The sequence below is a fragment of the Saccopteryx leptura genome, chromosome 2, assembly GCF_036850995.1.
Source record: "Saccopteryx leptura isolate mSacLep1 chromosome 2, mSacLep1_pri_phased_curated, whole genome shotgun sequence".
Lineage (NCBI taxonomy): Eukaryota > Metazoa > Chordata > Mammalia > Chiroptera > Emballonuridae > Saccopteryx > Saccopteryx leptura.
This window is the reverse complement of record NC_089504.1, coordinates 345,162,090-345,167,352: the sequence shown is the minus strand read 5'-3', so window position 1 is coordinate 345,167,352 and position 5,263 is coordinate 345,162,090.

Sequence of the window (5,263 nt, the reverse complement as noted above, 5' to 3'; positions counted from 1 at the left end):
TGACAGCCAAACCACGCCTCTCGCCCCCTCGAAGCCCCGCCCCTGAGGTAGACGCCCACCCGCGAATGCGGGCTCACTGGCTGCCTCCTCTGGCTGTCCTATGGAGGGGCGGGGCCTCGCCCCCCGGTCCTCTTCCACCGCCGCCTCTGTTTATCCACTGCCCATTGGCCCCACGGAATGCCAGTCGGCTCTGGGGACGACCTCCCACTTGAGGTTCCATCCCAACTCTGCACCTATTGGCAAATATAAGGTTACTTTCTCCTGATTGGACAAAGAACTGTCAGTAAGCCCAAGGAAAGAACCAATGAGAGAGATGGGGTGTGTCTTGCCCCACCCTACCTCTGAGCAGGTAAGACTCATTACTCTCCCCTTCCCCCTACCTGTCCAACAGGTGAGTCGGGGGCGCCATGGGAAAGGACAGATGCCTTCACAAGCCAGCCAACTCAGCATCAAGTATGATGCTTCTTTGGACTTATTCACCCTTGCCACAAAGTCATAATAACATATTTGTATTGGATTTCATAGATTTTTTGCTGGTTTGAGAATTTGTCCGCAAAGGTAGAGTGCCCCTGAGATTTAGAATTACAACGCCAGGGTTTGTGTTCTGCCCCTTAGTAGTTGTATCATCTTAGCCAAGTTACTTCATCTTTTACCCTGTTTCTCCTCATCCGTAAACTGGGTATGTTACCTACATCTCTCACATGGCTGTGTGTGGGGATGATTTGAAGTAAGTTTTGTGAAATCACTCAGATAACTGCTAAATGTTAGAATCTTTTTATTTTTATTTTTTTTCCTTTTTTTAAATTTAAAAAAAAAATTTTTTTAATTTATTCATTTTTAGAGAGGAGAGAGAGAGGGCGAGAGAGAGACAGAGAGAGAGAAGGGGGGGAGGAGCAGGAAGCATCAACTCCCACATGTGCCTTGACCAGGCAAGCCCAGGGTTTCGAACCGACGACCTCAGCATTTCCAGGTCGACACTTTATCCACTGTGCCACCACAGGTCAGGCCAGAATCTTTTTAAAAGATTTTATTTATTGATTTGAGAGAGAGAAAGGTGGGATGGGGAGGAGTGGGAAGCATCAACATTTCCTATGTGCCTTGACCCAGCAAGCCCAGGATTTTGAACCTGGCGACCTCAGCATGCCAGGTTGACGCTTTATCTCCTGCACCATCAGAGGTTAGGTGATACGTGGTTTTTTAATTCTCATGACAATTCTGAAAAATCATTCGGACAACAAACTAATCTTCATTTCAAAGATGAGGAAACAGGTTCAGAGAGGTCACAAAACTAGAAAACGGCACATACTAAATTAGAACCCCTTCTAATTTCAAGGCCCACTAAACCACGTGTTCTCCTGATGAAATAATAGCATAGACATAAGATGGCAAAGCAATGGGAGAGACCTGGAGAAAAGGCAAAGACTAATATTCTGGGTAGAGACAAGAGAGCAATGACTTGGAGAAAACCATTTGTAAAAGTCGTTTGTAGAAAACCAGGCAGCAGATCTAAGGGAAATCAATATTGGCATTAAAGAAAATGAGTCAGTTATCAGAAAGAACTTCCCAGTAGGCAGGTTAATTAGACAGGGTCTTTCCTTTGTGTGGTTGATGGACTGAATGCTTGCTGGTAGCTGTACAACATACAAGAGTCCTACTGACATTCATTCATCAATATTTAAGTATTGAGTACCAGCTGTATGCCAAGCACTGAGTTAGACCCTGATGACACGGAAGATCATAATTAGCCCAGACCTCAAAGGACTCCTGAAGGGCAAAGTGTAAACAGGTCACCTTAGTCGTTCTGTGCAGGAGGGGCGTGGGAGGAGTGGGGAAAGTGTCCTTCCTCTGAAAAGCTTCATAGCCCCAAAGCTAGCACACAGGATGGGCTGGGCAGAGGTACCCTAGCAGCATCCTTGACCACTTTCCCCACTGGAGAAAGGAATTGTGGCTAAACAGCCTCACTTCTGAGGCTTGTGCCATCCAAGAAGTCTTCTGGATGTCATTCTTATTGCTTTGTTTCCCTTACTTCCCCCACCTCCGGCTTATCCCCATATCTTTCTCTCTCCCTTACCCCTACCCCACCCAGCTGCTTGCCACCCTGCCACACAGTGCAGTGGCCAGTCCCCTGCTTGGGAGGAAAAGACCTCACAATCCTAGGCTGCTGCCACCTCCATGGTTTCACTTCCTCCCTCCCCCACCTCCTACCTTCCCTGCCCACCTCCCCACCCCCACCCCGCACAGTGACACGCGCACTTCCCAGACCCAAGACTGGCTTAACTCCTTCCTTCCTCCCAACTTCAGCATACAGGCAGGGTAGGGCTGGTTAACTGCAGAGGAGTGGAGACGCCCGAGTGAGGTGGAGGGGCAGAAAAAAGGTTTCAGAATGAAGCTCTGTGTGTGTGTGTGTGTGTGTGTGTGTGTGTGTGTGTGTGTCTCCAGGATGCTCCCTGTCAACCTGGAACATGCTGCAACATGATGGCCTCTGAGCTAAGCACTTGGGCTGGGACTGGGTGGAGACACCACCACAGCAACAGGAAAGACTGGGTTAAGAGCTGTGTCTCTCCTCCCAGATCAAGGAATTTTCTGCACATTTATTAAGTGCCTACTGTGTGCCTGTCCAGCACTAAGTGTACAGAAAAGAATCAGAAAAAGGCCTGACCAGGTGGTGGCGCAGTGAATAGAGCGTCGGACTGGGATGCTGAGGACCCAGGTTCGAGACCCCGAGGTCGCCAGCTTGAACGCGGGCTCATCTGGTTTGAGCAAAAGCTCACCAGCTTGGACCCAAGGTCGCTGGCTCCAGCAAAACTTGGTCTGCTGAAGGCCCGCGGTCAAGCCACATATGAGAAAGCAATCAATGAACAACTAAGGTGTTGCAACGCGCAATGAAAAACTAATGATTGATGCTTCTCATCTCTCTCCGTTCCTGTCTGTCTGTCCCTGTGTATCCCTCTCTCTGACTCACTCTCTGTCTCTGTAAAAAATAAATAAATAAAAATTAAAAAAAAAAAAAGAATCAGAAAAAGATATTTACTATAGTCCGCTGACTGTATGGGAGATGTGGTCTCATGGGCTGAGGAGGTGCATAGGGATAAGGGGTCAGATGGGAGTCGCTGTGGCCAGTCTCCTCTGTAACTTGAACTTGAAGGAAAGACCACAAGACCATCTTATCCCCTCCAAGCCTTCAAAGGCAAGGATTTCTGTTTGCCAGGTCTCCAGAAAAAGAGATTCTCCAGCTCCCTTATATGATACCCTGTCTCCTTATGGTAACACTGGTAAGTTCCTCAATTCATATTTCTGCAGTTTTAACTAATTTCTGTTGCCCAGAGCTCAATGGAAGCAGAGTCCTTGGGCCGCCTTTGTTCACTCAATCTTGCAGCGTTTTGGGGCCTCAGAATAAAGAAGGAAAAAGCACCAAGTGGCCCATCCCAAGCTTCCCCCGAGACAGCAGTTGATGGCAAAGAGGGGTCAGGTGAAGGGCTGGTGAGAGGGAGGAAGTTGGTGAGGGATGGGGAGGCACTTGGCTGGGGGAAGGTGAACAGCAGCCAGGGGCCTCCTCCACTCATTTGATTCCCTGGTCCTCCATGGGCCTCTGTGTTGTATAAGGATGCAGAAGAGATTCTGTTCTCTGTTCAAACTTGGCCCTTTTGCTGTGGGGGCCCCTTCCCCAGACAAAGACAGGCAGAGATGTAAGTCTGCACAAGTCACTCACATACCCACACACAGCCTCCGCACCCATGCCTCGGGGATATACACTCATGGACACGGATGCAGATACAGAGATGCCAGCCCTGTCAGCTGTCTCCCCAACACACACACACACACACACACACACACACACACACACACACACACACACACCCCTTCTCTCCTCTTGGGCCTAAGGTGGCCTCAGGAATGGCCACCTCTATCAAGAAAGACCACTGAGCAGATACATTGCTAAACCTCAGACTGATGATGGCCCCTTGTCATCACACAGCAGCTCTCCCTGGCCTTATAGCAAGGAGAGCAGACAACAGGGCCGTCCCTGCGGCAGGCTGGAGTCAACGGCAATGCAAAAATCCAGAGGCGTCTTGAGCATGGGCTTTCTCTCAGCCAGGGGACAGCCGCCCTAGGGGAGAAGGGGCTTCAGCCCGGGCTCCTGCCCTGGAAGAGCCCCTGCTTTGGTCCTCCTGGGGTTGAAGCCTCCAGACAGGGCAGGGGGACAAGCCTGCAGAGTTCATACCTCTCCCCTTCAAGACCTCGTTCTGGGTACCGGTCACTCTGGAGTTCCCTGCCCAGCATGGACCCCTGCTTGTTGGGCCTGCAGGTCCCTTATTCTGGCCCGTCCTCCTGAGAATGGACAGCAGCACCACGCATTGTATGTGCACACTTAGGCAAAGGATGACCAGGGGCAGTTATGCAGGAAGGGTGGACGCAGAACAGACATGCACACTGGGAATGTACACACATGCACTGGAGGCCCTCTACAGTGTGGGGAGGAGCCAGGGCGCAAAGGGAAGGAGATGGCCCAGGGCTTGGGGCCCTGGGGTCAGTTATCCCTGGGCTGCCCTGTTCTAAGAAGGAGACAGAAGTCTCAGTTCCATCCTGAACCTTCAGTTCACTGTGGAGGAATACTTGTCAAGGAATATCTTATTTAACAGTTTGTTAACTTGATCTGTAAGTTATAGATGTACGTAGCAGCCTCCATTTACACTGCTGCCCCTGTCCTCAGGTGTGGGGGACTTGCTCAAAGTGACACCTGAGCGGGGAGAGGACAATTGGCTGCTGCAGAAAGGCCTCTGGGCTCCCAAACTCCCCTGGTGGGAGGGGACACACATCCACCAGAGCAGGAGCAGGGTAGGATGGTACCGGGCCCTGGGGTAGGGGTGTTTCTGCCTTCTTCACTGCCTGGAAGCCAGAGGCTCTCCAGGGCCTGGGTCTGCCCAGGGCCATGGGGGGAGTGTTTAATTATAGAGGTAGCTCCAGCAACACTTCACTGTAAGACGTGTGGGTGGGGATGGAATGTCAAAGGGAAAACAGGGAGACAAGAAAATAGAGATAGGAGAGGCCAGAAATAGCACAGGTCAGGGGCCTTGGTGCGGGAGAGAGCGCTGGAGGAATGTCAGGATCCCTGAGGAGAAGGTCTACCTTAGCTTTGCCTCCTTTGCTCATGCCAATCCACCCAAGGTGCAATCTCAGGACTTCAGGAGCCCAGCAGGGTGGGCTGCAAACATCAGAATTGTACAGTATTCCAGTCCTGGGTCCCTCTGGCTGTCTAAACACC